The sequence below is a fragment of the Dreissena polymorpha genome, chromosome 1, assembly GCF_020536995.1.
Source record: "Dreissena polymorpha isolate Duluth1 chromosome 1, UMN_Dpol_1.0, whole genome shotgun sequence".
In the NCBI taxonomy this organism is placed as follows: Eukaryota; Metazoa; Mollusca; class Bivalvia; order Myida; family Dreissenidae; genus Dreissena; species Dreissena polymorpha.
The window spans coordinates 144,058,254-144,072,210 of record NC_068355.1 but is presented as its reverse complement, the minus strand read 5'-3'; positions in this window follow the sequence as shown (position 1 = coordinate 144,072,210).

The window sequence follows — 13,957 nt, the reverse complement described above, 5'->3', positions numbered from 1 at the left end:
TCTGTCCAGCCCGTGTGTACACCCCGTTGATTCTTCATCCTGGTTCTAGTGGTGATCATGAAATCTTGTACAGCTTCAGTTTGCACGGTTATTTTGTTTTGAGGATAATGACCAATCGAGCGTCTTTTACCGGCTAAGTGGTGGTTGCGTAATTATTTTCTGAATCGATATACCAATATTCACCGCATAAGTTTATTTCTTCACCGTCGAACTATATCGTATGTCAATATTTGATTAACTCGCAGTTCTTTTTTCTTCACCATCGAAATATATAGTATATTAATACTAGTATTTGATTAACACGCAGTATTCTTTCGACACATTCAAATTAAACTTTCATAGCGCGTTATGCGAAAATGGGTCCTATGGTGAAAAAATAAAAAAATATTAGTTAAAGTTTTGTTTCAATTTAAGTATTTAGAAACGTAAATATCTGCAATATTTACTTCAAAGTCAGCATTTACGCCAAATATCTTTTTTTTTAAAAGATATTTCTTGTTATATTTTGTAGTTTAATATATTCGGATTTAGTGATTTAAAAATAATGTCGTTGTCTTTGGTATACCTGTAGTTATTGGTGAACTAATGTTCAACGTTTTATAAATTGAGAACTGTGAATATAAACAAACTTTACCTTATACTATGGTGTTGTTATCACCGGTGCAATTGAGAATACAGGAGAAATCGCCGCTACCTGTTGAGAACAAAAGAACGTTTCCCAAACATATCAGATTTAACCGCGCTGTACTCGTGTATTCGACTCTCCATATCCTTTGTTGATCAGTAGTACTTCTATTTTCCATTATCTATTATTATGTTCCGCAGTCTATACTAGGGAAATAGTGTTTTTGCCGTGTCTGTTGGTTTGCGTCAAACTTTAACATTGGCCATAACTTTTGCAATATTTAAGATAGCAACTTGACATCCTTCAAGGTCAAAGGTCAAGGTCAAATATAGGGGGAGGACATAGTGTTACACAAACACATCTTGTTTTATTAATAGCATCAGATTCCGAATGACCTGTGCTGCGCAAAATACCACGTGATTAAGACGCAGAAAATAGTGGACTATATTAATTATTCATAAACATTCTCTTTCGCGACAAGTATAATTCAAAACGTGTTTAATGGTGTTTTCTATATACTCTCCGTTCAAAAATATTCCATTTAACACGATGTTCGCATAATGTGTAATTTGTGAATGAATTCACATGTGGTTAGCGTGTGGCTATGATATTAATTAGTGAAACGCATTTTGAATGATAAATAATCATCGACTTTTCTGATCGCTATCAAGTAGGTCACGCGAGTTGTGTATCGAGTTATTTCTTAAAATTTGACCCAGCATTTGTAGAAATATAACAAGATATATACATTTCCAGAAAGGATATTCATTTCTGCGTTGAATAAGACCGAGTTCATGAAAATCGCCGCACAATAGACCCATTTCACGTTACGTAATAGATAAGCCGTCCGCCATCTTGGCGGTGTCGATAAGCACCGCCGCTAGCCGAGTTTACATCAGTGAAAATACTTTACAGTTTGGTGAATTATTGTAGAGTTTATGGATGTTTCAACCGATCAGATAGAGAAAAAGATAAACAGTTTTATCGTCTACCAGAGGTTATAACTCGTGAAGGTGAAAAATCCCTTCAATTATCTACTGAACTGGCTAGCGAGGCTGAACCAAGATTTCACAGGAAAAAACTTGAAAAACATCAGAGTGTGTTCCGACCACTTTATATCACGTAAGTTATTGACAATAAATGTTCACTTTTATGAAAAAAAAATCTGCAACACTTAAAAGTATTTTATTAATTTTGTTCAAAATTGACATAACATTTTCGTTGAAAACAACATTCCACGGAGTGTATATTGATAGGAGATGAATCGAGTATTTGACCCTTACTGTAGTAAATTCAATCTTATGCAAAAACTATTCATCCGATTTTATTGGTTCATACGTTATCTTGTTGCTTATTAATTCCTCTTTCAAAAAAATATAACTTTAAATATATTCCCGGTGTTATTAATGGATTTATAGCGAGTAAAACACAAGAAATACACATTTTATGTTTTACCACCGCGCGTTTTACCGTGTTGTGGCTATCGATCTTTTACAATTAGCGTACCGCGAAGCGCTGAGGTTATACATTTTGATGTACCCACTCACGTCTTTTGTTAAATTATAGTTTCATTTCTCTGCCGATTTTGACAAATTATATAATATAATATATATATTTACTACGTAACGTAAGCTTTCTAATGATATATAATTTGTCAAAATCGGCCTAGAAATGAAACTATAATTTAACAAAATACGTGAGTGGGTACATCAAATGTATAACCTCGGCGCTTCGATAAAAGATCGATAGTTACGACACGGTCACGTGACGTAGACACAACAAGATATTTGGCGTAACGGTCCCGTTTCTTATCCGTGTAATCTAGAGTCCGTGAACATTCGTACTCATTTAGTTTCACACCAGGCACCAAGTTAGATCGATCTACCACTTAGTGGTGTGATTAGGATTTCAGTGCTTAACTTGTACGTATTTTTTTTAAATGTTACAAGACTGATGTTAAATAATTTTATTTTGGAATATGTAAATGATAGTAATTCTCTGATTTTCAGAGAAGAGGGCAACACGGTATGACAAGGACAGTCCAGACTGGGTGATTTTGAGTTGGATTCCTTTTGTTATATATATATATATATATATATATATATATATATATATATATATATATATATATATAATAAAAGTAAAAACACGTGTCTGGGATTTTAAATATATATTGATTTAATGCATATAATATATTATATATATAATATATAATGCATAATGCCCTGATGAGCTATGCGAAACGCGTTGGCTAAATCAATATATATTTAAAATCCCAGACACGTGTTTTTACTTTTATTATATAATATTCACAATCTGGATTATTACATTTTACTTATATATATATATATATATATATATATATATATATATATATATATATATATATATATATATATATATATATATATATATATATGTATATCATTGTCCTTACTGTCGGGTTCAAATATATCTTACCAAAAAAGGGAAAATACTTTAATAAATCCATGTTCATGTATGTTGATTATCTCAGGTTATTAACACATGCATAACAGATTACCTTGCAATGGATCTAATCACAAAAACAGCAACATTGATATTAACTTAATTACAATTATAACAATATTTGATCAGAAATATGATTCAAAATGATTTGAGAATGTTAAATGATTGACCAGAGAAAACAAATCAATTTCTTCAAAAGTACTTTTTACATTACATTACAATAAATTGTTGAAAGTATGATATGTGATTTATCTAGTGTCTTTACAAATAGAAATATGATTTATAAAAAGCACTTCTGATTCAACGTTGTGGTTAAACAAATGTACATGAATAGAAAATCTTTTGTATTATGTCAAATATATAACACAATTTACAACTTCTAACAACTTAAAACAAATAGTCAAATTGTCTTATTTTTTCAGCATATGTCTAAGAAATTGGACGAGCTGGAAGAACGGGCACAGATGCACAGGCCATCCTATACTTCAACCAAGGAGACTTGGTGTCAACAGCAATTAGGAAAGACATGAAAGAAAATTGATTAAACAAATCAATGTGCAAAACATGAAATAATAAATTCTTTCTTCGGATTCCACACAATGGTTAAACCACTTGCCTGTTGCAGGGTTTGTTATTCTGATCTGGAACTGGAATGGCAGTTTGGAAATCTAAGAGTTGTTCGAAAACTTTAATGCAGTTCTCTACTTACTGGATACACTTAAGTGTGTCCAATACGATATTTTCTAAAAAAACTGAAAAATTCTTAATAATGATTATTTGTTAAAGATGCTGTTATTTTATATTGTGAATTTAATATTTTCATCCTAAAATATTGACCTTGACTTACCGGTCCTGGGGGCCGTTTCATCAAAAATTATGTGACAGATTCAGAATACGATGCATATTTCAAGTAAACATTATTACTAAACACGAAATCATAGTATTGCTAATTTCGGTTAATTGATACATGTCATAATTTTCTTACCCATGGTCCAAATTTTGAGTGCATGTTGTTTAACAGCTTTTATATTTTCAATTTTCCAGTTTTAATTGTATATTTGAATTGCTGTACGACCTTTGATGAAACAGTCCCTAGCATCTTTAAAGTTTTTGCTTAATTATGATATACCGGAAAATATGTTCCAACTTTTTTCTTAAATTACTTGCTATAAAAAGAAAGAAAATTGATTTAACAGATACACATAGCCATGTAAGCAAATAATATGTAAAACAAGACTAAAAAAATAATAAGTTATATCCTATTTGACATCTTTAAAGTACATGAAATTACACCAAGGGAAAATTAAGTCTACAATTCACAGAAAATGTTCACTTTGTGATTTACTTAAATAATCAATTATGTATAGATACTACATTTCAGTTTATATGTGAATCATGTAATGTAAAATTATTATTTCAGAGCAATAACTGTTAAAGGTCAGTTTTTGAATATTTATCCAGTCCATTAGCTGATCTGGAGTCCTATGTGTCGTTTGGTAAACCATCGAACAAGCCAACTTTTACTGTCATTTTTATCCTTGGCTCCAAGAGTCCTTAATTTTTCGTGCTTCGCTACAAATTCAAATGAGGAAGCAGTCAGTTGCTTGCACAAAGTGGTTAGTACTTTTGATGCAAGAAATGCTGGCTAGGTGGTCGTTCCATGTGTATTTTGTTGTTTTCTCCGTCCACTTATATGCTTAACAATACGTTGGAGATTTTGCACTAACTGTAGTGAAATAAGGTCACTTCCAACAGCCTTGCTGTTGGGCTAGCTCTTTAGCGACGTGGTTAAAGTGTCGGACTACCACTCTGGAGGTCGTGGGTTCAATCCCCGGCTTGAGCTCAGTATTTTCACATTAATGGCGACGAGGCAAAAAAGAACTGTGAATGCGGGAATGAGTCTGAGCTGTTTAATGGTTTCTGGGAGGGCCATGCGGATGAGAGACATGCTGTAGCGGGCGTGTCTGGGCCTTGAAACATTCAAAGGGGGAGGAGTGTAGTGAAATAAGGTCACTTTCAACAGCCTTGCTGTCGGGCTAGCTCTTTAGCGACGTGATTAAAGTGTCGGACTACCACTCTGGAGGTCGTGGGTTCAATCCCCGACTTGAGCTCAGTATTTTCACATTATAACATAAACTGAATCAACCACATAAACTAATGTCGTCAAGAAATTCTGGGTTTACGGAGGTTTCGTCACACTGCAGTTTCGTCACACTGAATTTACTGTAGAAAACGGGTAGAAAACGGGTTCATAGGTGTGAACAATACCGGGAAACTTTAGCACCTTTGATTGACACCTTTCTTATGTTATCACTCAACATGTTTTTTTCTTTTCTGTTAAATTCGATAAATTGAAGTGTTTAGTTAGTATACACAAGCAATTAAATAACATATTACAATGTTGATTATGATTCATTTTTTTATAAAGATAATGTTATTAACAATAGAAGACCATTGAATTAATGTGTATACCATAAATAATTATGAGGTAAGTAATAATTATTATTAGTGCCTCTTCAGCCTGTAGCATCATCTGTTCGAAGGCAGGAATGATGTGTTCGCTCGGTAGATACGGCAAGGACATGAGTTCCTCAAGAAGAGGAACTTGTCGCCATTTGCCGCATAAGCTGTTGCGAGACCCTCATTTACCACCTTCCTGTACACACGTTGGTTCCAGTGGAACACGCAGCCCTTAACAGTCGCACTTGGGTACAATTGCCGTAACGCCTGCCACGCGGCTGAAACAAAAAAACTCCTCTGCCATGTCGGCTGTTTCCATTTGTACCTTCGGTACGACTTCTGCTGGTCGGCTGCATTCGCGACATTTCCATTCTACTACAGCACCCTTCATCATTTTGCGATACTGTCTTAGACTGATACCAGTGTCACAAGACAGGTGTTGCCATTTTTCGCATTGATCACACGATATTGCGCGATCATCGTCATTCACGTTCCGTTCGCAATGTATGCATGTATATTCTGAAGCCATGATTGGATTTTGTGGTTGCAATGAAACAACTCCCCTATTATATACTCTTGTTTAACAGACGCTATTTACTCTATATGTATAACTACACACAGTTTGTATGATCCACGCTGCCAATTTAAGCCAACTTCTTTAATTGCCAATTAAAGGCGTGTGTCGCTAATTGATTGTTTGCGATGCACTAATTAATATGTTTGCACTATCAAGTAATCAATAATTGAAATATCTTATAATCGTAGATTGGTAGTCGATAGGGTGTGGACGTGTTTTCATGTGCTCCACAAATATGTGTTTTATGCATATATTACGCGCACAGAAAAAGTTGATATTATGGTAGATAAAAGGATAATATGCAAAGCGTAATGCGAGTGTTACATTTTTCTGATAAAATCAATAGTAAAGACAAAAAAAGTTACTTTTTAAAGCATATTTATTTAAATCATAGGACATTAATTATTGCCTGTTACATGTGAATATATTTCTATTTAAATATAAAATAACACTGACAAAATTTTACAGTTTTAGCTGGTAGTACAATAACTTAAATAAATACGCTTCATTATAACAACAACAACAACATTTATTTCAGCAAATAAAGCTTATACAAGCTCTTAGCCTACACATATACATTTTATATATACAAGTAATACAAGTCATGGCAGATGTGGATTAAGTGTTAAATTGAACACATGGTGTTAGTGCAAAAAAATATATAATATATTCGTTTGAAAAAAAAAATTCAACATTGACAACTGAAAAATTAAATTAGTATCTAGTAACAAGTTATAGAAATAATTAAAAATCAAATTATTTTAATACGAGGATTATGGTTATAGTTATTTATAAAAAATAACAATTTCTGAAAGTTGATTTTATAACATAAATTATTAATAGCTTAGCCATTAAAAAAATAAATTCAAAATGAAACAACAAGTTGAGCGGAAACAAATTAGCATTGTTTATAATGCTATTCAAATTTATAAGGAATGAGAAATTGTATTTGAGTTAAGGTATGTTGTGCGTGAAATAAAAGATGGAATAATGCTAAAGGGTTGTTACGTTCTAAAAGACTAATTACGTATCTAGTAGGCGTCGTAAATTTGAAGCTTCGTATATAAACTTTGCTAGATTAATAAGCATAGTTTTATTTTCACTGGACATCAGACTTTGAAACTTTGAAATTGTTGGCAATCTGCAGTACTGTGACTTTAAACGTTTTCTTCTTAGGTGCGTATATATGGGGCAAACTAGTAACAAATGGTACTCAGTTTCTACAGTATTCATATTACATAATTTGCACTTACGGTTTTCTTTTTCAATATTATTGTATCGCCCCCTTTCTATTTCTAGGTTATGCGATGATAAACGGAATCTGCTTAGGGTAATTTTATATTTTGGTTCATTAATTTTGTCTAAATAACTTTCTAACGATAAACTATGTTTGAATAAACAGTACGTAGAGAGACGGGTAGAGCTGTTAATATCGGCGTGCCATGTTTGAGTATAAGTGTCTAATATTCGTTGTTTGCATTGTATAAATTGTGATTCGGTTATGTTTTGGTTTATCCATAATTCGGACATGCCGATGCTGTCGAGAATGGATTTAACATGGTATGCCCAGTTTTGATTGTTGTATGTATGTCCATTGTCCGTATCTTGTTTTAGCATATTGTATGTAATTTTGATTAAGCTACTCTCATTTGATGATAGTAGTTTAAACCAGTATTTAAGAATGTTTATTTTTCGTATTTCATTAAAGAATATTCTTCCTAATTCTCCATACAACGCGCTAAGGTTGGTTGATTTATTTACACACAGTAATTTCCTTAAAGATTTCGTGTGTACGGCTTCAATATCTTTCGCCTGTGTAGTACCCCATATTTCAGACGAGTAATTCAAAATTGATGCTACTAAGATATCAAAGAGTTTGAGTTTGCTTTTTGTGCTAAATTCATACATGTTGACCACTGAGAAAAGTCGGTGCATTGATTTTGACGCATGGTCTGCTATGCATTTTTGCGTTCTGTTAAAGTTACCGTTTTTAAATAAGTATACTCCCAGATATTTAAAGGAAGTAACGACTTCTAGTTTTTCACCATACAGAAAGATATCGATGTTTGTGTAATGTGTTCCTTTTTCGAAGATAAGCACTTTTGTTTTAGCTGTATTTATTTTTAATTTCGATGCAGTACAGTATGCTTCTATGTCTGTTAGCATGTGTTGTAGTGAGTTTGGTGACGTTGCGAATAAAATTTGGTCATCAGCATATAAAATAAGAAATAATTTCAACTCGTCTATAGTGAATAAACCATCCAAATCTGTATTTATGTTTTCCAACATGTCATTAACGAACATCATGAAGAGCAGTGATGAACTGGAATCACCTTGTTTCACTCCTTGGTGTATCGAGAATGGGTCGGACAAGTTATGATTGAATTTAATTACTGATTTTACGATACTATACATCGCTTTTAGAGCGTTTATCATTTTTGAACTCATATTTTCCGATATCAATTTTTGCCAAAGTAGTGTGTGTTTGATTTTATCATAGCACTGTTGATAGTCGATAAAAATGGTGTATAATTTTTTACCTGAGTTTATTATTTTTGATATAATTGCGTTAAGTATAAATATACAATCTGTTGTGCTTTTGCCCTTTTGATAACCAAACTGGCAGCTAATGATTTTTTGGTGTTTGTTTGTCCAGTTAGTTAAACGGTTGAGTAGCAATTGTGAGTATATTTTTGCTAGGATATTATTTAAGGTTAAACCCCTATAGTTTTTTGTTTCATTTGATTTCCCGCCCTTATATATAGGGACGATGTATCCGAGGCCCCAGTCTTCCGGGTATTCGGCATGGTTGAAAAGTTTGTTGTATATTGCTAGGAGGTGTGGTCCTAATACACTAAACGAGGATTTAATTAGTTCTGAAGATATATTATCAGGCCCACAAGACTTGTTATTTTTTTTATGGAAGACGGCTGCCTTGAGTTCATGCAATGTGAATTCTTTATCTAAATCAATATCCGTAGATTCGGTGGTGGCAACATTTTCATTTATTTGTTCTGGTTGTTCGCCTAATAAGTTTTTAAAGTGCGTATAAAAGTCTGCTACTGTTATACTGTCATCCTTGTTTGGTGCTTGTTTATAGCATTTTTTTAAGGATTTCCAGAAATGTTTTGGATCTGATTTTGCTATGTCTTCAAGTCTTTTTCCTTCTGATTTTTTGTATTTTGCTTTAGATTTCTTTCGTATTTTATTGTACTTTGTTCTCATATTTACAAAGTGTGTTTTGTTTTCATCTGTTTTTAATTTATTGAATATGTTTCGTGCGCGTTTGAATTCTTTTTTAGCTGTGTTGCAGTTATAATCAAACCATTTCTGCGAATCTGCTTTATTTCGAATTTTTTTGTCGTGGTTAATATTTACTTTTTTTCCAAAAATTGTTACTGCATTGTCATAAATATAGCTAGTTAAATGTTTTATTTCACAATTAATGTTTTCCTTGTTTTCATTTAACAAATTGATATTCTCTTTCAATGAGTCTTGAAATTTTTCAACAAAACTTGAGTTAAAAACAAGCTTAGTTTCCTCTTTGTATTCACCGGTTGTAATATGTCTAGTTTTGGTGCTACATTTTAAAGAAAGTAAACACCTGCGTGATCAGAAAAGTTTTGCCAATTGAGTATTTGAAATTCGTTTATATTATCAACATAGTTTGCATTTATAATAAGATAATCTGTTATACTCAAGCCTCTATTTGAGACGAAAGTAAATTGATTGTCCTGCTCTTTGTTGAGACGACCATTAACGATAATATGATTAGTAGCTCTGCATAGATTAATTAGCCTTTTACCGTTACAATCAATAACCTTGTCCGGATTGTTGCGTATTACTGGGAAATGTGTATTTATATTTTCTGTATCTAATTCTTCAAAACAGTCAAGGTACTTATCGTACTCTAGTATATCTGATAAGTTACCTGTTCGGGAATTGAGGTCACCCGTTATGCATGTTTTTCCGAGTTGCCCATATTTCTCAACCCCTTTCTCAATTTCATCAAAAAAATCGAAATCTTGGTCAATTAAAACTTTCCAATTGACAGGTGGGATGTAAGTATGACACAGATACATATCCGACTCTACAGAAGACAAATCTTGTTTAAATTTTAGCCACACTATTCCATACTGATTAGTTTCTACAATGGATATATTATCTGATAACTCATTTTTGTATAATAAATTGAAAGTCCACCGCTCAAGCGACCTTTGTTTGTACCAGAACGTTTATTACCGTAAACATGGTAGCTAATATACCCATTAATGTCAGTGTTTAGCGGTTGCTTTTTGTTTAGCCAAGTTTCAGAAAGTAATATTAGATCATATTTTTAACGTATTCTTGAAAGTCAACATCATTTATTTTTCTGGCAAGTCCATTCACGTTCCACGCTATAACATTTAACTTCCCTTCCTTGTCCTAGTGTGTAACCTCCTTGAACTGACTGCTTCCATTTTCGCGTGATAAAAGTTTTGCACCGGCCCACTTTACTTGTTTACTGGCGCTCTTTTCACGGTTGAATAGAGTGTTCTTTTCTCGCCTCTGCTGTAGCACTGCTTTGGTTTGCTGAATTCCGATGCCCAGCCCGGTGGATTTGAGGTCATTTGTTTTGGTGATAGCCGTCGTCCGTACCAATTCTCGTTGTTGGTAGTAGTGGAATTTGGCCACTATCGGTCTGCATTTTCCGTTACTGGGTTTACCAAGTCTGTGAACTCTGTCTAATGTTATATTCTCCTCTATTCGAAGCTTTTCTGAAATTATTGATTTCACAGTCCCCTCACAATTTTCATTTAACACTTCGGGGCAACCATAGAACAATAGATTTTCTCTCATGCTTCTTGCTTCTAGGTCGTTCGTTTTTTGCTCGTTTTCATCTGCTTGCAATTTAATGTTTTGTATCTTTTCTTCTAGTTCTTTATGATGTTTATTAATGTTTTTAATCTCTGTGTCGGTGGATTTGATTTTCTGCCTGGTGTCTTCCAATTCATTATTCATAAATTGAGAAGATGATTCAATTTCTTTCGTTCGAGCTTCGATGGATTTCACGTTTTGTTCCAGCCCTTCTACTTTCATGTTTAACTTATTCAGAAACTTTTCAATTTCGTCCATTTTTGCCACGGATAGCTTTATGCTTTTAATGTCTTCTATTAAAGATTTTGCCCACTGAGGTGTTTGAGATTGGTTTTTTGTAGGTGTTTGTGGCGTAACCGGATATTGTGGCGTGCTTTGATAGCCAGGGTAAGTATAGTTCTGTGGTGTCATGAATTGCAGATGTGGTGGGTAATATTGCCCTCCATACGCAGCTTGTGTTGGTGGCCCGACACCAGTTAGCTGTGCAGTCAGCTGTGTAGTGGCTGATGCTTCCGGCGACTGGTTTGACATTATCACGCACTTTTCTGGTTGGTCGTTTGTATAATTAGGAGAGGAGTCGTCCTTGGTACGTTTCTGCCCCCCTTTCGTTTTTTTACTCTGTTTTGACATATGATGTGTATGCTACCAGTCTAGTCTAATCTAATCTCATCTAATCCAAATCGACTGCGAGGTGTCAGTGACGATTGTATTTATTTAATTGGTGTTATTACCTGTTCGTGATATAGCTAGCTTGAATAAGTCCAATTATCGGATTAGGTTATCGGTGGTCAATACAGCTCACGAATTTTACAAGAAATTGATGTCTTGATTGTGCTAAAATTGCAAAATGCACTATGTTTATCAGAAATACGTTTAAAAAGTACCTTTTAATACCACGCTTCCTATTTTATATATATCCAAAACGTCAAGCACATATGTAGCACTAAATATATTCCATTCCTCAGTCCAAAATTCGGTTATTGCACTCGCGTTTAAAAGTCACTTTATCCCATATTAGTGAGAGCTTAAAAAACACGTCCACCCCTGCCGATTACCTGTATTAAAAAAAAAAAAAAAAAAACAATATTGAAATATCTCATGGCACATGGAATAAGTGTCCCACATGTGTCACTAAGATAAACCAAAGGGATTGTAAATTACTACTTAAACATTGCGTTATAAAAGTTTATCCGAAATCCGTTCTCTCCGAAATATAGCCATTTAAATATGTCTGTGTATTGAGGTTTTTCGTAAGAATCAAGAAAAATCAATATCACCAATTTATTAATTATAATAAAACGTACCGATTATCATAATTTGACCTCCTTGCTTCGAAAATTAATTAATTATCCATTTTAAAGAACACATGTTGTTGTTGTTGAATCTAATTATGGCGTCGTTGTCGCCTATGGTCTCGTTGTGCTTTGACGACTGTTGTAGTCGTTTTCATCTATGTGCAAAAATTTCTCTGGTTGCATTTTCACTGAAAATGCCGCCATGAATCATGCGTGCCTGACCCAATACAAAGTGTCAGGGGCAGGTAATCTAGACTTAAATACGATGAGCAAGAAATCCTTGGTAAGTTACTCATTTATTTAAGCGCACGAAATCTAGTCATCTCAATGTGTATATACACATATATAATGCATAGTGAACTATAATCACCGAATACCGATGTAAATGCAAATGATCAGTACGTAGGTTTATGATCTATGAAGAAAAATCAGAAATCATAACTGGGAATATTGGTCATTATGCAACTAATTTTGAATATTTTCTAACTTGAATATAAATAAGTGAAACTCCAGCTGCTTCAGCAGTATTGCGTTCTTATTAAACATAATTTCGTGGTCCTTTATTTATGGCAAGTGACCAATTGTTAAAAAAGTACGACACAATACAAAACAACATACACACATAGTAGAATGTAGATGAGGTAACAGTCTTGCAACGGTCATTTCACTTGATGTTTAAACCAGTTTTAGAACGCTCAATCTCACACTTGGCCCAGCAATATTCATGATACATATAAGTGTAAATGAAATTTAACCTCATAGTATTTCAACTCAAATTAAACAATAATAAAAGGGAATTAAAACGCATTCAATTCTATCACCATTATTTTACTCGATAGAAGATCAAGAGATCAGGCAACAGAGCTACAACATTTTGAGGAACGATGAAATAAAATTACGCGATACAATTAAATTACGAACAAATGTCAACTACATCCCTTCTTTTCACAAAAAGACTTAAAAGATAGCATCATATAGTTAATATTTCAGATCATCATCGTGCAAATACAGGAAGAAGCAGCAATATTGGGTGTTTAAAGTCCATATTACAAAGCTTGGTTGTTTATGTGACTGTAATATACAAGGAAAATTAATGTAAAAGAAAATGAATGTAATGCCTTAAAAGAATAACTACATAGATTTAGGCGATAATTTATCAAAACGAAAATTATAAAGTTATGATATATAGCCAGGGGCGTAGCAACCCGTACGCAAAAAAACGCAGTTGCGTACACATTTAAAAATCGAAGTTACCGTATAACGCATTGTGCGTACACTTAAGAGAAATGTAACGCAGACACCACATTTGAGACAATATTAGGTCGAATGTTCCAGCAGCCAACCCATCTGGCTATTGGAAGCTAAATATGTACCTCAAATTCGTTGACCACCTGATGTTGGAATTAGAAACAAGACTCCTGGCATCTGAGCCCCGGTACATAGCTCAACATTTGCTTCCAAAGAAAGCCGTTGACATAATACACGAGGTCGGTGAGGAGATTTTCCAGGCATGTCAAGAAGAACTTTCGGTAACGAGAGACGGCTTCCAATCCGAGATCAGAAGATGGAGGACAAAATGGACGGGACAGGGCAATCCCGAGGCAGATCTTCAAGAGACTCTGAATTCAATGAACGAACACATTTACCCAGGGATCT